Source organism: Meriones unguiculatus, chromosome 19 (assembly GCF_030254825.1).
Source record: "Meriones unguiculatus strain TT.TT164.6M chromosome 19, Bangor_MerUng_6.1, whole genome shotgun sequence".
NCBI classification, from domain to species: Eukaryota; Metazoa; Chordata; class Mammalia; order Rodentia; family Muridae; genus Meriones; species Meriones unguiculatus.
Genome location: NC_083366.1, coordinates 22,508,425 through 22,530,235, shown reverse-complemented (window position 1 = coordinate 22,530,235; position 21,811 = coordinate 22,508,425). Strand labels below are relative to the sequence as shown.

The following is a 21,811-nucleotide window of genomic DNA, read 5'->3' as shown; positions in this document are numbered from 1 at the left end:
ATCTACCTTTACTTCTGCAAATTGTTAAGGGGAAACTGATGGATAGTAACCAATCATATGTTACCTAGAAAGTAACTTCAGCTGATGAGCTTTGGGTTTTCATTTGAAAAGGGTATCTCTTCTTCTTTACTTTCTAAACAGTAAGATGCTCATTATAACATTTCCATACAGACACAATGTATCATGATCATACTTGCCTCTCTCACTGCCCCCCCTTTTTTTCACTGTCCGTTTTGTCCCCTCTCTGCCCTCCTAAATAACCTCTCTTCTACTTTTATGTCTTTTTCAAAAACTAGATAGGGGGAACAGATGAGCTATTTGCCTTCCTGAGTTGGGATTTTAATGTTTAACAAGATGATTTTCACCTAGCTCCATCCATTTTGGTGTGACTGTGTCATTCCAGAGCCTGGGAACTGCTTCTTCTCCCTGGGGCACCCAGGCACATATGCTGGACCCAAAGGAATGAAGCTTATCTGGTGAGTGGGTTCGAAGGATCCCAGTTGCAGTGAGGGCCTAGGGAAAAAGAAAGCCCTCTCTGATACAGCTCTTTCAGTGATACAGCCCTTTCAGTGACACAGCTCTTCCAATGATACAACTCTGCTTTATTTGGGGGTGGGGGGGAGTAAGGGCTATATAAACCTTGTAAAAGTAATTAGGGTTTTTGTGGGTGAGTTTACATCATTGGCTGGGGATGAGGTGCTGGAAATGGTTTATTTGTATAGAGAGGAATTCCAGGTGCTAGTTGGACATGTCCTTATGAGGAATCCCAAAACCTGGCTACCTGGCTATATGACTATCTCAAGGGTGATGGAGGTGGGGGGTCACATGATTACATGTGTCAGGACATCCAGATCCAGAACAGGTCTTAAGAAAAGATAAGATTTTCCAGGTTTGGACACATCTCAACCTCACTCTGGTTCCAGGCCCATTCACATACCCCACACAAATGAAATGATTTTGTTGTCCTTATGTCTAAATAAATAAAACTCTATCTTATATAAATAACATGTTTTCTTTATCCATTTATTCACTGACTAGCACATAGGTTGATTCCATATCTTGGACATTGTGAATAGTATCTTTAAGAAGCATGGATGTTCTTAGTAAAGGGAACAGGACTGTCTCTGACATGAACTCAGTGGCAGGCTCTCAAATCACCTCCCCCGGGGGGCGGGGTAAGCAGCCTTGCCAGGCCACAGATGAAGACAATGCAGCCAGCCTTGATGAGACCTGGTAAGCTAAGATCAGATAGAAGGGGAGGAGGTCCCCCCCTATCAGGGAACTTGGAGAGGGGCATAGGGGGAGAAGAGGGAGGATGTGTGGGACTGGGAGGAGATGAGGGAGGGGGCTGAAGCAGGGATACAAAGTGAATAAATTGTAAAAAATTAAAATTTTTTAAAATTTATTTCATATTCATTGGTGTTTTGCATACATGTATATCTGGATGAGGGTGTCAAATCCTCTAGAATTGGAATTACAGACAGTTGTGAGTTGCCATGTGGGTTCTGGGAATTGAACCATGGTCCTCTGGAAGAGCAACCACTGTTCTTCGCCACTGAGCCTTCTCTCCAGCCCATAATACAGCATTTTTTTTAAAGAAGATATAACTAGTTTTCATTGTTTCTCACGTGGGTGACAATACATAAGTCACACTCATGAGGGTGCTACTGAGTGGAGCACCCTCAAAGAGATAGGTACAGCTCCTCTTCCCTTGGTGGTGTAGAATGGCAGGCCTTCTTGCTATACTAGCAGTTGAACTGTCCTTAAAATGGATGAAAAGATATACAGCTAAGATGGCCCCATCTAAAGGTCGCATGTTCCGGCATGGCTATCTTTCACTATGTGGCATAGAACAGCATATACCCTTGATGAATGGGCTGCACTATATAACTATAGAGGTTCCTCCAAAACAGCTGAGAGACTAGTTAATATACTACAACCTCTAAACGTAACACATATAGGATGGGATTATACGCAAGCTATGATGTCAATTGTGGAACCCTCGCTCTGAGCAATAAGACATGCAATTGAGCAGTCAGTCCAGAGAAAGAAAGAAAGAAAGAAAGAAAGAAAGAAAGAAAGAAAGAAAGAAAGAAAGAAAGAAAGAAAGAACTATGCCTGAATAAGAGAAGAATTCCAAAGAGAAAAAGACACATGGATGTGTGGGTTATCTGCATGAACAATGAAAGGTGATGACACAATGTCCTAAGTACTAATCTAAAACTGTCATAATGAAAGGAGTTATCCAAGTAGTGGGTAACATAAGACAGGATGACAGCGGCTTACATGATGCCATGCTTCCAGCCATGACAACAATGGACTAAACCTCTGAACTGGGCCAGCCCCAATTAAATGTTTTCTTTATAAGAATTGCCATGGTTAGGGATAAGTAGCAGTTTGTTACTCATGACAATATCTGTGGCCAAAGTAAGGTCACTTTTCGGTTGTTTCAGAACATGAGGTGAAACAATTCAATGGCACTTGAACATTCAGTGACTTGAGTTAAAAGAGAAAAACATTTGAGAATTGGAAACCCAGATTATTTGCAATGGACAGTAGGCATGGCTGCCTCTTTAAGAAGAAGATTACTTTATTGGACATGCTTCATATTTCCTTGGAGGGAGCTGATCTCTCTACATGCCATGACTGTTCACTATACAAACTTCTTGAACAAAGGATGTAGAATGAAGGATAGTCAGTGCCTCTGCTTGCCACATGTAAAATGACATAAGAAACCCTGACAGGTAGCTGGTCACACAGTCCCATCCCCTAGGCACAGAGCACAGTCTAACTGTTGGTGGTAGGAGAGGGTGCAACAGTTTCCTCTAAGTATGTATCCCCTTATAAGCTGACCCCACGCCAGTGGAAGACCACACATCCAAGATTATTTTGGCAGCACACATTGGTCTTAAGAGTTGTTTGGTTTGGTTTCATTTAGTTTCATTTCATTTGGGTTTTTTTGGACACAAAGTTGATTGGGTAGGGAAGAAGGAATGGATCTAGGAAGAGCTAAGGGGATTGGTTAGTCTGAGCACAACAAAATTCTCAAAGGGCTGATGTAAAAAAAAAAAACAGAAATATAAATAGAAAAATAAGTAAATTAAAAAAACAAATAAAATGCAAAAAGAAGAAAAACAAAACTAAATAAAACCTCAAAAAGTAAAAATTTGAGAGAAAAAAATGGAAAAGGCCAGGAAGAATTATTTTCCAATGACGCCTACTGATTTCTTTTTTTTAGTATTATTTTTACTTTTCAATTAAGTGTATTTGGGGAGGTGGGAGTGGGCAGTAGATTCACATGAATATACATCCCCACAGAGGCCAAAAGAGGGACTCAGTATCTTGGAGCCAGAGTCACACTTGTGTGGTGCTAACATGGGTTCTGGGGACAAACTTGCAGGAGCAGTTCACATTCTTAACCTCTGAGCCCACCCCAGCTCACCCCTTCCCCATTTCTTAGTAAATGCTTCTGGCTTCATTTTGTTTGTAGCCTACCTCTTCCAGTATACTTACATACTCAAAACATTCATAGGTAAAACTTAGCCCAATTTTTCCTAGGTTATTATAGAAAACAATGCCTGGAAAACAAAATATATTTAACGAAGTTTCACCAGGAAAAAAAAAAAAAAAAAAGAATGCATGCCACTGTTAAATAATAAAATTACCCAAACCTGCTTTAATAAATATGAAATTAAATAAACTAATAATCTCTCTCTCTCTCCATCTCCAACCATTAAACCTCATTGGATTTCAAAATAAATATATAAATAAGTTAACAAGATCAATTTTGTTACAATAAAAAAAGCTCTAAAATTCTTGAATAATGTTCAATAACTTAAATAAACTGCATTTAAAGGGTATATAAGCTATCTGTTGAAGTTCATTTTAGTTTTGTAAATAATAATAACATAAACTTGCATAAAAATAAAAGAAACTACATCAAGTATTTCCTTTTATTTTATAAATTTGCTGTAATTTCTCTGTTATTTCTAATTGTCAGGAAAAGCAAATGCTCTCACCTGTGAGTCATAGTTTTGTGACATTAGACAAGCACAAGAAAGCAAGACTGCTGCTTCTTAACGACCCCACCAAATACAGGAACATGCTGTCTGGAGGGCAGAATGTCTCTGTAATGTCTAGCAGCTCATGCTCAAAATTCTTTCATATATGGATAGTAGGGGTAATCCACTGCACTGAAAGAGAAGAAAAAAATCTGTTCACTAGTCACACTTCTGTTAGGCAAAGTAAGGAGTAGTTATGATTTGAGGACCCAGAGAAACAGCATTAGTGGATCCTGTCTTGGTAAATGTAACGGGACACATCAGCGACTGTGGTTATGGGTCAGCTGACCTCACAATTTACTTTTTAAAATAATGATGATAATAATAATAATAATGATAAGTGTGTCAAGACACGCAAGGAGGTCAATGGACAGCTTTGACAGTTCTCTCTTTCCACCTTCCAGGGACCGAACTCAGGTTATTGAGCTACCAGGATAAGCTGTATCCATCCACTGAGCCATCTTGCTAGTCCCATTTCATGGTTTCCTATATTTTAAGTTAGTAAGACTATGTAACTAAGGAAAGGGGCATGTGATAGGAAAAAAAAAGCTGAGGAATAGACACATTTGCTAACAATAGATATGTCTTGGAAAAGGACTGCCACAGGGCAAATGACAGTGGTCACAGAGAAGAGGAAACTGAAAGAGAATTATCTTTTCCCTAGGACTCGTATGTATCACCTTTGAGAGTACATCTTCCACAAAGTTTATCTGTAGTACTCTTCACACTACTTTAGTATAGACAATGTTAGAATAGGCTTGATGTATTACCATATGCCCATTAGTATTGAATTCTCTTTTATTTCTTCTGCTTTTAATGCACATTAATGGGAAAACAATTTCCTGGGCCTTTTAATTGGTCATGAGCCATAGGAAGTCTGTTCTCTGTGCCTAATGGACAGGGTAGCCCTGAAGATATGACCTTACGGCCACAGGTCATAAGGGCATGTTTTTTTTTTCAATCAATTCATAGTGATGCAACTTTGACTTTGGTTTTAGAGAAACTCACATATGTTGTGTGTTTACCTTCTATTCACTGCATAATGGAGTTAATTCTTAAACTCCTTATTTTTCTGTTTTTACTTCCAAGGTACTGAGATTAATGGCATAGTCTACCATGCCTGTTCTTATGTGGTGCTTGGGATCAGACTGAGAGTTTTGTGCATATTAGGAAGCACTCTACCAACTGAGCTACAGCCCAGCATGGCCAATTTTGAAATGAGGTTGGTCCTGAGTCTCACATGTCTTGAACCTCAGGTGAAATCTCTCTCTTCTGAGGTCTATAAGGATGGAGTTTTTCGGTAATGACATTATACTGAAAAGTTATCTTGTGTTGTTTGAGTTCTCTGAGAAGCTGAGTCTAGGAGCAGAGTTGCCACTTCCCTCATTTAAGACCTAAAGTATTTTATTGCAAAGTATCCTCCAAGGCACCTCATCTAAGGTTACCCCCTCCCAAACATTTTTTTTAATTTTTAATTTATTATTTATTACAATTTATTTACTTTGTATCCTGGTTGTGGCCCCCTCCCTCAGCCCCTCCCAATCCTACCCTCCCTTGCTCTTCCCCCCATGCCCCTCCCCTAGTCCATTGATAGAGGAGGAGCTTCTCCCCTTCTATCATGTCCCATCAGCACTGGCCTGAGCCTATCACATCTCATCAAGACTGGCTGGACCATGCATGGAGAGGACCTAAAATCCCTCCCAAACTCTTAACAGGAAAAGAAGAAAGCAATCAAACAACCCAAGAGTAAAAATATCATGCCTTTGAGAACAGCTACAGGTTTCTATAATATAAATGAGCCTGTGGTGGGAAAGAGAAGCCTTTTCAGCTGAGGGAACTGTCTCAGCTTCCCCTGTGACCCGCATATTACAGATTTTCACATACTGTCCTGCTGTGTGAACTCTGTTACCATAGAACATTCTTTACTCCATGGGAAGAATGTCTGTACCTGCCAAGGAATGCCAAGGGCAAGATGTGCCCCCTCCCTTCCTCAGCTGCACAGCTTAAAGTACTCAAGAACATTATGCAAACAGCCCCCATTCACCCAAGAACTCCTCTGTTTCCTGAGCACATCTAGTGATCAGAAATACATCTGTTGTAAGATATTTAAAATAATCTTATATGAGAAATAAAACCATTATTAATGTACATTAAGAATATATATTAGACTAGAGATATGGCTTAGCAGTTAAGAGTGCATATTGATCTAACACAGGACCTGAGTTTTGCACCCAGCATTTACACCAAGTTAAGTCAACTATACATAACTCCAGCTCCAGGGGAACCTAACAGTCCTAGCTTCCCTAAGCACCTGCAAACTTTTTCTCCCTCTCCTTCTCCCTCCCCCTTTTCTCTTCTTCTCCCTCCTTTCCTCCTCCTCTTATTCTCTCTTCTTCCTGTCCCATCTCTCTCTCTCTCTCTCTCTCTCTCTCTCTCTCTCTCTCTCTCTCTCTCAAAACACCCACTTAAAATTGAATCTTCTAAAAAGTAGAACAAAAGCAAGAATAAAAGTGAATGAGAACAGGAGCCAAGTACAGTGTTGTATAACTATAATCCCAGTGCAAGAAGCACCGAGCCAGAAAATCTCAATCCTTACTTAGGCCAGGCTGAACTGTGTAGCCAGACTACAACTCAAAACACTAAAAACAAAAACAAATGAAAAGAAAATCAAAATAAAACACACACACAAGTATCTACTTTTTTTCCCCAATATTTCAATATTACACAAATAGATTCCTTAAAGTGGCTAAGACAAAAGCTACTAACATTTAAATCATCTTTTGTAGAGTTATCAGAATATTCTTCAAAACTGCAAACTTTATAATACTATAAATAACCACTCATAACTAAAAGAACTTAAAAGGTTTTTTTTTGTACCAGTTGTGAGGTGTTTTTGTTTGTTATATTTGTTTGCTTTTACAGTGTTGACCAAAGGTAAGGTCTTGTGCATGCTAAGCAGACATTCTGCAACAGAGATATTATTCCAGCATCTTGTATGGTTTCGAAATGTTATGTTGGTTATGATTTATATATTTGCTCATTGTTCTCTCCTTTTTTATATGCCATGTGCTCAAACCATTTTGTAACCATTTAGGTTACTATCTATGTTATTTATGTAAACTCTGCCACCACGCCCATCCACTGTTTTCCATTACTCTTTAAATGGAAGGCTCCTACAAGATCCCTTTCATTCAGACTCAGCCCCTTCCAATCATTTTGCTTCCTTTGGTGTTCCTGACAACATATTCTCTCAGCCTAACAGATAACTCTCATTCCATCTCCTGGCCTGAGCATTTACTGTCCTATCCTCTGTCTTTTCTTTCATTTTCTTCTCTTTCCTTCTTTTTGTTTTTTTCCTTTTCTTTTTTAACTGTGGAGTCCACTATAGGCTGCTCACCTACTCCTAAACATGAGGTCTGCCCTGGAGAGGTGAATTTGGAGAAATTGATTTTCCTCTCCCAACAGGTATAAATAACAGCATCATATACTAGTGGCTGGATTTACATTCATTCATTTTTTTTTAATATAACAAGATAAAATGTAATAAGATAGAACAAAACCATCACATCAAAGTCAGACTAGAGAGAGCACAAGATTCAGAGATCTACACTCAGGAATACCATTAACAATACTAAACTGGAAACTACAATGTAAGCGCAGAGGACCTGGTGCAGACCTGTGCAGGCCCCATGCATGCTGTGTTAGTCTGGGAATTCATATGAGTTTTGCTTATTCTAATGTAGAGGACCTTATTTCTTTACTGTTCTTCATCCCCTTTATGGATGAAAAAAAAAATGTAGAGATAAAATTACGCCCAATGATATTCTACTATACTCGTAGATCAACAATCAACAGAAGAGATCCCTCTTGCAGCAGATGGGAACAAATACAGAGACCCACAGCCAGATGGTGAGAGACCTTGCAGCACAGCGGTCTTAATAGGAGTGTCCATCAAATCTTTCCTCTCAGAGATCAGGTAACCCCAGGAGAGGAGGAGAAAAAAGTTTTTAAGAGCCTTTTCATCCCTAGCTTTCCCTCAGAGAATTCACCTATACTGTGACCTTAATGATCATTCATGAAGCCTTGGCATGAAAGATCGGTACCTCTATCCCTAACCACCTTGAACTCAAACTAGTGGTGCAACTTTCAGTACATCTTCACCTGGGTGCCTCGTAGAACCCTCTAGTCTATTTCTGATTTAGAAACTATTGTTCCCACCACTCTAGTCAACCGGAACCATCGCTGATATTTTCTGTCTCCATGAAAACAGCTATAACCTAAATAGCTGATTCAAAACAGAAATTTAAGAAGTATCAAGTAAGAAAGAAGTTTGTGAAAAATAAGCAGTAAGGGATGCTTGTGGTTGTTTGTTGTTGAAATTGGATATGCCTATGGACTTTGTTAAACCTGCATCTTTACACTTCTCCAGTGCCTAGGAAAGTAAGATAAATAGCTGATAAACTTTGAGTGTACTTTACTCTTTGGAGTTTCTCCTTAAACTTTTGTCAACACTTACATAATAATTTCAGTTACACAACACACTGCTGTCACTTGAATACAGCCTTGAGTGATGCACTTACCTGCTATGAATATATTTGTCTGCTCATTCAATTACATGCACAGAGAGAACTAAGTCTCCCCTTAGCTTTCCCACCCTCTTTAGTGGCACCCATTTTGATGCCAGGCATACAGTGGTTCTTCAATAAATGCCATCATAGTCAAAGGCAAAGAATTCTCAGATCTTGTGCTAATAGAAAGTGTATTGTTAATTTTTTCCTATAATGTTTAAAAAGTGCATATGAGATAGGATATATAATGGCAGGTCTCATTCTGAATTATAATTTGCTCTGTGCTAATGTGGATTACACTTTTTTTTAATTAATTATAGTTTATTCACTTTGTATCCCAGCTGTAGCCCCCTCCTTCATTCCCTCCCAATCCCACCCTCCTTTCCTCATCTCCTCCCATGCCCCTCCCCAAGTCCACTGATAGGTCCTCCTCCCCTTTCCTCTGACCCCAGCCAATCAGGTCTCATCAGAACTGGCTGCATTGTCTTCCTCTGTGGCCTGGTAAGGCTGCTCTCCCATCAGGGAGAGGTAAGCAAAGAGCCAGCCACTGAGTTCATGTCAGAGACAGTCCCTGTTCCTTTTAAATGTCAGAGACAGACCCTGTTTCCCTTACTAGGGAACCCACTTGCACACTGAGCTGCCATGGGTCACATCTGGGCAGATTCTACATTATCTCCATGCATGGTCCTGGATTTGAGTATCAGTCTCAGAAAAGACCTCTGGGCCCAGATATTTTGGCTCTATTGCTCTCCTCGTGAAGCTCTTGATCCTTCTAGGTTTTTCTATCTCCCCCTTCTTTCATAAGATTCCCTGCACTCTGCCCAAAGTTTGGCTGTGAGTCTTAGCATCTGCTTTGATACCCTGCTGGGTAGAACATTCTGAGGACCTCTGTGGTAGGCTCCTGTCCTGTTCCCTGTTTTTTTCCTTCTTCCAATGTCCAGCCCATTTGCCTTTCTGAGTGAGGATTGAGCATCTTACCCAGGGTTCTCCTTCTTCTTTAGCTTCTTTAGGTGTACAGATTTTAGTATGTTTATCCTATATTACATGTCTAATATCCACTTATAAGTGAGTATATACCATGTGTGTCTTTCTACTTCTGAGATACCTCAATCATTTGCAGGCAAATGGTGGGAACTAGAAAAAGATTACACTTTTCTAAAGGTGTGTTTATCTGTCTTAAAATAGTGTTATAACCCTATTGAGTTTCTGTTGATCCCTTTTATACACATTATATCATTGATTAGATCTATGAGGCAAAAAAAATGATTAATTCAAATCATTTTTGAGATTAAAAACTAAAGAGTTGAGAGGGATCAACTCTTACTTTACAGATGAGATTACAGAAATACAGAGAAGGTTGTGTTTTTTCTCTCATTTATTACATTCTGATCTCAGTTTCCCCTCCCTCCATTCTTTCAAGCCCATCTTTTCCACCACCCCTCTCCCCTAGATCCATTCCTCCTTTGTTTCCTTACTTAAATGAGCAAGCCCTCCAGAGATATCAACCAAACATTTCATAATGAGTTATAATAAAGGATTATACATATTATGATATGTCTTCAGTTTGTCAACTGATGAAATAAAACACATCTTTTCTAATTCTTTATTAATTGGTTCCTACCTTTCTCATAATGCCTTGAGGTATCTACAGCAGTACATACCTCCCATGTATCACAGATGTTCACTATCTCTAAAATAATTTTTCCACTGGCATCATTTGACAGAAGTTCCTCTCCATACCAGAATGCAGATGAAAAAGAAATTAACAAATATTTTCCCTAATAGTCAATTTCTTGTGCTTAATGAGCCTACTCATCCAATATTCAGGAGACTGTATTAATCATTTTGTGTGTATTATACACATTTGTCTGTAAAGGGAAACCTGAGAGAAGAGAATTTGAAATAAACTAAGAGATCATAGCAGAATATCTTTCCCTTGATTGCCTCCACTTTTCTCCCCCCATGAATCCCTAAAGGTAACTAACTATGAGGATTCCTTCAAGTTGCAATTTATTTCATATCCCAAAGACAGAATAATGTGAAGGCTAAAACTTATGCTTTTAATCATGAGGTTTTCCTTCATTTTATGATGACTCAATTCTGAGTCTTTCAGATGTGATGACCATGTGTTACCATGATAAGAAAATGAAGCCATAAATTCCAAAGGAGCCTAAGCCCAAATGCAAATCCCAATTCAGATCCTTGTGTCTTAGAGTGTGAGAGATACCCATAGGCCAGAACACACCCTATGGAGGGGGAGACACCCCTGGAGTCTCTGCTGTCACCACAATTTGGAACACTGATCACTAAAGGGCAGTGAAGTCTCTGAACTTTAACCCTATTAAAGCCTGGAGGATGAACATTTTAATATGTCTTACCTGTGAGTCCCTCAGCTATCACGGAGAGTCATAATCATCTAGCCATCCTGTTCCCCTCAGGTAGACCTATCTTTCTCAGCAAGAGCCCAGGAAAACTCACTGGCTTGACATAATAGAATAGCCAAGGGCATAAAAATATAAATACTGACCTTCATAGCAATCAGCATATGAATAATACAGATTCTACATAATTCAGCCCAAGTTTCTTCAGTCATCTCTCTAGACACTGACAAACCAACTCTGGTCTAAGGAAAGTATTCCAAAGCTGTAGCTTTCAAAAAAAAATACATTGTGATGAAAGGATAGAGAAACTCTATGGTAGTCTCAGCTAAGCTAAAAACATCTGGGGATAAATTTTTAGATGTTTTCATTAATTTTTTTTCATACAATATATTTTGATCATGGTTTCCCTCTCACTCAATTTTTCTCAAATTCTCCCCGTAACCCTATGCAAATTTACACTGATCTGTAGAGATCACATCCTCAATATAATGTTAATATTTATTTCGGTGATGACAATGTAAGGAAAAAAAAACAGGATCTAGAAAACAACCAACTTAAGTACTTCAAGATTTAGAACTTAATTACTGTCTTCTCTGTGGTGAAGCTTCTTTAAAAATTCATATTCTCTTTATTTTGACTCTTTAATAGATAAATCTCTATATTGCTGGCTTTGTTTAAATAGTTACCTATTTCACAATAGCCTGCTCTCCACTGTCTCGGTCACTATTCACCTTATGTAATTTTGCTTTTTGTACTCAGCATATGGTCTCGAGCCTCTGATTCTTTGGCTTCTACAGCCTCTTTAGCTATTATTTATCATGCTTTCTTGTATCACCTACATTGTTCTAACATTTGTTAATGTAGCTCAAAAACATGTTGGTGAATTATACTCTAAATTAATTTAGTCAGCTAGAATTAGAAAACCCTAAGCATTACTTTGTTCAGTATCACAGTTAGGTCATGCTTCCTCATCTGGAAAGTCCACAACTGGTATTCTAACAGCACCATAATTTACCTTGTGATTTTTCACTCCATCTCTTGGAAGGGTCAGAATTTTGCCCTGATTTTACTAATTCTCTTACTGTGTGTTGCACCAGCCTTGATTCAGATATAAATCTAATGAGTACACACTTTTTTCTTTGATTCAACTGTTAAACTAATCAGAAATAAGGCAAACTCTATGAAAATGCTTGGCAACAGTATAGCCCTGCCCACAGAGTAGTAGTAGCCAAGGAAGAAAAGACTCATCCTAGACACAAAGAAAAAACCAGTAGTTGAGCCAGGCCTACCCTGAAAATTGATAGAATGAGAATTTGCATCCTTCCTTACTCACTTATAAGTGGTTATTCTTTCTATGTGAACAAGAAGCCATCACATAAGGTAGATGTAGAGTCCATGCCTACATAGGCTGGAAGATCGGAAGGTCAAGATCACTCCTATCTATGTAGTGGATACTCGGACAGCCTTGTATTCATAGGACATTGTTTTCATCACGATCATCATAACATAGCTCTTCATGTATGCTTCAAATGTCTTTATCTTATTGTGAAAGCCACATAGAAGTAGCTCTTTAGCTTTTGCAGACTCCCACCATTGCCAGGATGAATTTTAATGCTACACAGAAGCTTAATCATGAACACTGGATTGGCTATCAATTAATAATTACATAATTCACCAGGATTACTTTAACAGACATATGCATAAATGTTTGTTGTACATTATATACTTCATAGGCTGTTAAACCTTATTGAGAAGCTGCTCTGAAAACAAATTTTCCTCTCCCGCAACTTTGGACCCAAGCAAGTTTATGTCAATTGTCCTGCAAAACTCTCTATCCCCGGTCAGGTTGACCCTCTGGCTTTGTACCAGGAAGAGGGAAATACTTAAGCAGCTAACAGTATTGAAACCATGTGTCTTAAGAACAGCTAGAATATAAATCATTCCTGACAGAGGTGGCTATTGTTTATTCCATGGTATGAAAATGACTACAGCAAGAAAGAGAAAAAAAGGAGGAGGAGGAGGATGAAGAGGAAGAAGAGAAGAAAAAGGAGAAGAAGACAAAAAGATAAGTGTGAAGGTTCAGCCATGGGAAGCTCATCCATGGGGAGATAAACCTAAATCAGAAACTCCAATGTACTATCTCAATCTCCCCAGTGGGTTCCTGCTGGATACTAAGAGCATACAAGTTAATGATGCCATTTCTGTCTGTTACTATTTGTTCAGTTACTTGGAAGTGTCACACAAGGGGATACTTTATTGTGCCCAGGAGGGATTTTCAACTGGGAAATTTCAACTGCCTACCTCAATGGGACTTTTACAGTTCATTTCTACTATATGTTTGTCAGACCTAACACACACACACACACACACACACACACACACATATATATACATACATATGTATACGTATGTATATATATATATATATATACATATATATGTGATGTTTCTCTCTTTTCCCTCTCATAATTCATCCTTTCATTTTTGCTTGCATACACTTTATAAATCACTCATTCAAAACCAAAAGTACAGCCATCACAGATGATACTTCAGACCAGTAAGATTTGTCAAGAAACAGCGATAATAACAATAATGACAGATAATCCCCCTATAAAATCATCAACCTCTAAATCTCCAGAGCTAACATCTTTGCATCTCACCAAGTACCCATAATGATCTCCTAGCATGAACAGAAGCAAATTGTAGACAGCAAAAGGAAAGTGAAGATGAGTCATCCACCGTGTACAGGTCTTCTTGAAAGGATCAGACTAATGTTGTAACCTATATGTCTTCTAAAACCTATATTTTTTAGTTTTAAGCCCAGGTTAAGCTAAAGCCTCTTAGTGCTTCTCCAGAGAATGGAAGAATGTAACCCTGGTCTCGGTGAGGACAGAGATAAGAAAGCAAGCAAGCAATGACCTTTGCCCAGCAAAAGGAATGACCAGACTTGTCTGGGAGATAGCATATCTTAGCAACCAACCCAGAAGGCCTCTTCTGAGCAGCCCCTGACCTCCGGCCAAAAGCCAACAGTTCTGACCTTCAAGGATGAGCTAATCATCCCCCACACCCACCTTTAATTGCAGCCACATTCACACTTAGCAGGACTGGAACTTGAGCACTAACCAATTACCTTAGAAGTCAATTATCTTATAGCTTCTTCATGCAATCCTGAGTTGCCAAGACTAAAACCCATGAGCTTCCCCACAATTTTTTCCTATAAAAACCCAAGGCTTTTGTTTCTTGGGGCTGCTCTTTGCTGATTTATAGAGTGGCCCCATTGCAGTGGCCAAAATAAGCCTCTTGCCATTGAGGTTTATTGAGATTCATCTTCGGGTTTTCTTCAACTGCCTCTCTGGTATCAGGCTCATGACTTGAGCCTAACATTCTGCCTTCTGAAAGTACTTCCAGGATAGGAAATACTCAACCCAAAAGATCCACTTACTTCTTCAGAAGCAAATGTGCCAAATCCAAGCATTGGCATCAAGTGTCCATCATTCAGCTTCACTGAACAATGATATTTGAGGTCCATGATATCCACAGCCCAGCAAATCTGATTCTATCTTTTCTTCCCTCAACTTGACCTGAGCTGAACAAAAGGCAAGGATCCAGAACTCTTTATTTCTGTCAAGAGAGGCAGGAACAAGGTTACAAAGGCTCTAAAATAAAGCTGGAGTGAGTCCACTGACTTTCTAAAACTCCCTTCATGCCTTACAGGAACATTTGTTAACATAGCTCAAAAAACATGTTGGTGAATTATACTCTAAATTAATTTAGTCAGCTAGAATTAGAAAACCCTAAGCATTACTTTGTTCAGTATCACAGTTAGGTCATGCTTCCTCATCTGTAAAGTCCACAACTGGTATTCTAACAGCACCATAATTTACCTTGTGATTTTTCACTCCATCTCTTGGCAGGGTCAGAATTTTGCCCTGATTTTATTAATTATCTTACTGTGTATTACACCAGCCTTGATTCAGATATAAATCTAATGAGTACACACTTTTTTCTTTGATTCAACTGTTAAACTAATCAGAAATAAGGCAAACTCTATGAAAATGCTTGGCAACAGTATAGCCCTGCCCACAGAGTAGTAGTAGCCAAGGAAGAAAAGACTCATCCTAGACACAAAGAAAAAACCAGTAGTTGAGCCAGGCCTACCCTGAAAATTGATAGAATGAGAATTTGCATCCTTCCTTACTCACTTATAAGTGGTTATTCTTTCTATGTGAACAAGAAGCCATCACATAAGGTAAATCTAGACATACATTTACTTGCCTATATAGTTTCTATCTTTCTCTTTCAGGTTGGAAGTTAGAAGAAAAAGCTGACCAAAGAAACAAAAAACCAAAAGCACTCTGTTTTCCTGTGAGAAGTTCCTGATAAATGTTTAAATGGTAGAAAGCAGTGAATCACACAGAAATCACAACCAACAACCAGAGGATGCTGTCATGCTGAAGTGTTAAACTGTGTCAAAGCCTCAAGGGAAAGGATAAGGAGAAAAAGAGGCTTTTGATTGCATCAGTCCCTGGAAGAGGCTGAGTAAAAGTGAGTCAGCTGTATTCAGATAGCCAAATGGAAGCTGAGAAGTCCTTGAAAGATGATAAGTCCCTGACCTTTCTTACCTTCATTCAAGGTGCTCCTCTCTTGTCACTCTTGTTCTTACTAATGATTCTTACTATATGAAATGTTCTTGGTTTTAGTTAAATTTACCTCATTATAAGAACTTAACCTATACTTAATAAATAATAAAACAAAAAAAGTTGGGCTAAGATCTCAGAAAGACAAATATCATGTGTTTTCTCTTGCTTGTGGTTCTTAGATACTTTTAAAAAAATCTCTGTGTGATTAATCTAAACATACAATACAGTTACAAAAACTTAAAGTAACTAAAAACAGATTTTAAAATATAAAACTAAGAAATACGGCTTTCTCTTGAGTAATCAAATAGGTCTGGATTTTTCTTAAGGGAAAAGTTAATTTTTTACATTCCATGAGCTATCTAGAGACTCTCATGGTTGGGCACTTATTAAGAAGAAATGTCTCTCTCTTGTGAAGGAAAGCTTGCAGTTCAGGCAAGCATTTTAGCCACATCAAGCAATAAGCATAGCCTCCCACTTGTCTATCAAGTGATAATGTTGGCATTGAATGGGATAGCTAACATACTCTAAGAGGGAAAGAGAGCTACAGAAAAGCATGCTAAACCCAAGGCAAATTATTGTGCTATTAGAATACCAGTTGTGGACTTAAAACAGATTATTTCCTCTACTGATGGGAAATATTATTAACCTCCTATACTGTCTACAAAGCAAAGGTGACATGCTCAGACTACCAATGGGCTCTTGAATATGCTAACTAGAAAGCCTGAGAAAAATGCTCTAATATAATAGAAACCAAACTCATAAACAAGTACTCTACTGGTAACTTTTCCCTGCATTTAAATTTTTGTTGATTTCAATGCCACCTTCCTATGAGGACTGTTCTTAAAAATCTTATTCATAGGCCAAACAAAATAAGAACTTTTCCAGGTGTGTGAACCCCAGAAGTCAAGAATTTGAAGGAGGAGGACTATCCCAAGCTTGAAGCCACCTTGGTCTGTGTATCATGACCTTGTCTCAATATAAAAACAAAAAGGAAAAGAAGGAAGGAAGGAAGGAAGGAAGGAAGGAAGGAAGGAAGGAAGGAAGGAAGGAAGGAAGGAAAAGGCAGACTGGAAAGACATCTCATCAGTTAAGAGCATTTCTACACAATCATGAAGACTAGAATTTAGATCCTGGTACCCATATAACAAGCCACATACTCTGTGCACACCTGTGATTTAATCTCCAAAGGAAACATAGGCAGGAGAATTGCTAGAGCTGCATTGTTCTCCAGCTTAGCGGAAAAAGAAAAAACAAAACAAAACAACAACAACATGAGCCCCAGATTCAAGGAGAGTCCCTGATTCAAAGGCCTAAATGAGGAGTTCCCAGAACCTGCCAGCTGAGATAAACAGTTCTTTAGTGCGGAGTAAGGGTTGAAAGAAAAATTTAATCACCAACATACTTCACATGGGATCTGTTTGAGAGGGCAGCCAGTAGAACTGCCACACACCATTTGATTCCAATAATCCCCTTTTATAGAGCAAAGCACCTTGATAAAATGAAGGGGTTCATGCAGAAGTCAAACTTGTTTATCTTAACCACCTGTCTGTGTGATCCTCACACAAACAAGAGGAAATGAACTTGGCAAAAAATATCCTGCCTATCCCTGTCTCCAGGTGAAGGCCAGGGTGAAAACATGTTTTTTCGCTGATAGATCAATAACTAAGCAGCATGAAAAACAAGCAGCTCTCCACAAAGAGTAATAGAGAGGAATGCCCAGTGCCTCCTCTGGCCTCCATAGACATACACACTTGTACATACATGTGTATACACAAGGATCAGAGAGGAGGAAGAGAAGGAGAGAGTGGGAAGGATGGAGGGAGACACAACAAGAGAGATGAAGAAAGGAGAGAGAAACAGACAGACACACAGAGAAAGAACAATGGCAAACCATTTGAGCAAGTGATTAACAGCTTTTTCCTTGAAGTGCATTTCAAAAAAAAATTTAAGGAAAAAGAGTGAGGCAAATCAAACATGTCTATCTCTCTCTGTGTGTGTGTGTGTGTGTGTGTGCATGCGTGTTCGCGTGCATGTGCGCACGCCCTATCAAATCAGGAACGTGGCTCAAGGTTTGTAGAAATATTTGAACTTCATATAAGTGTAGCTGACTTCCATTATTCCAGGGCAGTGACAGCCTGAAGCATGGAACTCCAGGATAGGAGTTTCATAAAGAAGTTATAATTTTATGAAAAGAAAATTATATGATTTGTCTGACTAGATATTTGCTGTTGTTGGTAAAGAAACCTTGTTGCCAAACATCTCTGTAACTAGGAACCTCCCCTGACAAGTTATCAATTGCAAAATTATTATCTGGCCACCCTTAGCCAGGTGATAAAGGTTATGTGCTCTGTCCTCCTCCTTTTGGCCCAGCACTCTAAATTGAAAAGATAAGCTGGTTAAACATTAACAGCTCAATAATCTTTCTCTCCAGTTTAAAAACTCAAAAAATCTGGTGAATCAGTAGTGGTTCAGTAATGTTTAGCTCTATGTAGTCACTAAAACAAGACAGGTAAATTACTGTAAAAATAAACACAAGTAAGTAAATTAAAAAAACTGATTTCAAGACTACAAAAAGAGAAAGACACTGACCCCTTTATGCATCCAGATACAGTCTTTACATATGTATTGTCAGGATAAATGGCAACTGGTTATCATGTGAGACTTCACCAATGCTGTTTATAATATAGTCTTTCAGAGTTATGTCTCAATTGTCAATTGCCAGTTAATAACCTGTATCTGAAAGAAAAATAATCCTTCTGTGTAAGCTGCAAATTCAGGCTTGAAATTCAAGTTTAGAGGAAGGCACCCAGAGAACTAGAAAATTTTATTGGATGTTTATATTTTAAAGACTTAGCAGTTCTCACATTCTACAAAATCAACCCTGGGTTGTAATTATTCTGTAAAAGAGGCTAGCTTTTTCTTTTTTTATTTCTTCCTTCCTTCCTTCCATCCTTCCTTCCTTTCTTTCTTTCTTTCTTTTTTTCTTTCTTTCTTTCTTTCTTTCTTTCTTTCTTTCTTTCTTTCTCTCTTGTCTTAATTTCTGTTTTATTTGGGAAGTTTAGGAAACTGAACCCAGAGATGTTAGGCCAGAGATCTGCAACTGAGCTTTGCTCCCAGCTCTCCAACTCCTCCTTTGAAAAGTTCTACATACATATAAAATGGACTGAGGAATGATCTACAAACACAAGTTTTCATCCAGAAAAGCTCCAAGGAAAGGAAGGTAAAAAGCTACTGTTCACTTTTACTTTTTTCGCCTACACAGTTTGTTTTGTTTCTTTTTCTTTTTTTTTTTCTTTTTTTTTTTTGCTTTGTTTTGTCTTGGTTGGTTGGTGTATTAATTGCTGTGATAAAACACTGTGAACAGTGCAATTTACAGAATAAAGGGTTGTTTGGGTTTACTGTTTCAGGGGGTTAGAGTCCATGACAGCAATAGAAGCAGGAAGCTGAAGGCTCACGTTTTGAAACACATGCAGGAAGACATCAAACTAGGAATGGCTTTGAAATATCAAAGGCCACCCTTAGTATTCTACTTCCTCAGGAAGGCCACATTTTCTAGACCTCCCCAGACAGTGCCACCAATTTAGAAATAAGTGTTTAAGTGCCAGTGCCTCTTTCAAACTACCACAGTTGTTTTATAGATTTTTTTAAATTTTAATTTCTTTAGCTTTTTTTTTTTAATGCAACCATACAACAAAACCTTCCATAACATTTTGAACAGAGGTTCAGCTACTGTTAACTTGAAATTTCTAACTTAAACTGGAGTAGAAGGCCATACAGCAGACTAATGTTATCAATGACCACTGGGAAGCCTGAAACATTAATAAGCACCCTTAAAATGGAGGACAAAATACAAAGACATATAAAGTAAGTCTCTTGTCATAAGAAAGAGTGCATCCATGTTCCAGCTACTTGCCTACAAAGTGGAGCATCTGCTGGCTGGGAGGAAAGGAGTGGGTGATGTCCTCCTTACTTGAATCTTAGCCTTTGTGCTCTCAGTGAAGAAGTCAATGTTTTCAGCCTCCAGGGTGATGGTCTTGCCAGTCAAATATTCCCAAAGATTAGTATTTTGTTCTATGTAGAAACATGATAAAACCACAAATTTCTAGTCATTTTAAACTACCCAGACACCATCCACACGCCTTCCTTGTTTTATTTGTTGTTGTTGCTGCTGCTGTTGTTCTTTGAGGCAGGGTCTCCCATGGTAACCCAGGCTAACTTTGAACTCTAGACAAATTTTCTCAACAGAGGGCTTTTAACGTAAGCAATTAGTTACACCATCTCCTCTCTAAGGCAAATATTAACCTGATAGCTTAAATAGAAAAAAATAGAGGCTTACATAGATTTACCTCAGAGTACCTCAGGGTACAAAAGTAATAGAATTTGTAAACCCCAAATAATTAACTTGCTGCCTGACTAGACCTGGAGATGTTACATTGATCTACCCTCATTCTCAACCAATCTGACAACTTAATTATGTCATAAAAGCCAGAAATAAATTCTATGACTGCTGAAGCAAATGTAATACAGCTTGACACTAGCTAAGATAGACTTTTTTTTAAGACAAAGTCTCACTGTGTAGTCCAAGCTAGTCTCAAAATTGAGATTTTCCTGCTTCTGCCTCCCACGTGCTAGCAATACAGGTATATATACCAGAGCAAGACAACACACTATTGTAGTAAGGAAAAGATGTTACTAGATAAAGATTCTTGGTCATTGCGAGAGAAAATTCAAGGATGGGAATGGAGTTGATTTAGCAGGTGTATTAGAACATGGTGAAGGTCCACTTTCAAATTGTGCCTAGCAGTGTTTGGAGTTTGGATTTTTATTGAGGTATATACTTGTAACACACAGAATTTTCATGGAATTGGGAAGGATTCTCCCAGATTCAGTTAATGGATCAGCTTTCCTTTGTTTGTTTGTTTTTGTTTTTGTTTTTTGTTTTTGTTTTCACTGCTTATTTTATTAACAAATATTTCTACAGTATAAGAGCATCTTAGGTCCAGCAACAGAGAATTTTATTTTAAAACATGCATTATCAGTATGCTAAGCCTTATTTTTTTGAGTTTGCATTTTATTTTATTATTTACATGTTTTCTTTATTATTTTTATTTATTACAATTTATTCACTTTGTATTTTGGCTGTAGCCTCCTCACTCATCTTCTTCTCCCAGTCCCACCCTCCCTCCTTCCTCTCCCCCTATGTCCCTCCCCTAGTCCACTGAGGACCTCAGCTACTATCTGACCCTGACTCTGTTTGTTCCCAACTTAGGCTGCCAAAGAACTGAATGTGTACAGACTTTTCTCAGACTGCAATACAAATCCCAGTCAATTTAGCAACTGAAAGGTCACTCACAGGAGCCAACTATTTCCTAACTTTTTGTCTGACCACTTACATCAAACTGAGCTCAACTTCAGGGAACATCCACCAGCACAGAAGTCACTCAGCATTTTTAAGGGCTTTCAGAGGAATTAGGAATAGCAGGAGGGGAGTCTGTAGAATCAACAAAGTGGAAATGACAATGTGTGGGGTGGTTACAAGGATGAAAGCCAGTTCAGGTAATTCAATAATTAACACTGATCAAAGTTAAACTTTGTGCTTCACAGGGAGGCTGGGAAACAAGGATCCTATTTCCAGATGTGGGCTAGGCAAACTAAATTCCTTGGATAGTTTTTTCAAGCAGGCACTTTAAGTTGTCCTTGAAGGTAATACTGGTCTTTGCCCACTATGGCTATCTGCCCAGAGAGCAAAAATTGTACTGTCAGTAGTGGCAGATATCACTCTACACTCTGCCCACAACAGTCTTCTGAGAAATTCTGTTTATCTTTTACAAATGTTAGCTGTAGCAAAAATGAATCCGTGACTGAGCTATGGAAAAGAATTTCAGGATGAGACAATCCTAAGCCAAGTTGGAGGTAACTGAACATAGAAATAAGGTGCACGGGGGAAGAATAGGCACACGGAGAGTATAGGTGTGAGCTTTTAAAGAAGACCTTTACTTAAATGTCTTAGCATTCACCACATATACCATGTTGGTGACTTTCAAGTTGAATCTCAAAAAGATTGCTGGATACTTGTGTCTTATTTTTCCTCTTTCATTTTGATAAGTGAGATTATAGAGTGAGTCTGGAGGTACCTTGAATAGTATTACAGTCTAAAAGTT

The 21,811-nt window shown here is 38.5% G+C and overlaps 1 protein-coding gene and 1 long non-coding RNA gene across 2 annotated transcripts in view; one reads left to right on the top strand and one right to left on the bottom strand.

Annotated features, from left to right (window-relative positions):
* Positions 1-219: 219 nt before the first annotated feature.
* Positions 220-19,864, bottom strand: LOC132649300 (uncharacterized). The gene is made up of 4 exons (XR_009587737.1): positions 19,621-19,864; positions 14,453-14,631; positions 4,020-4,193; positions 220-513 (listed from the first exon to the last, which is right to left on the bottom strand). It is a non-coding gene; the product is annotated as an uncharacterized LOC132649300 (long non-coding RNA).
* Positions 18,770-21,811, top strand: part of Ucn3 (urocortin 3) — a 70,139-nt gene continuing 67,097 nt past the window's right edge. Inside the window, exon 1 of the mRNA XM_021656703.2 lies at positions 18,770-18,870. The gene's annotated coding sequence lies outside the window, so the exon portion shown is untranslated. The remainder of the gene's footprint in view (positions 18,871-21,811) is intronic.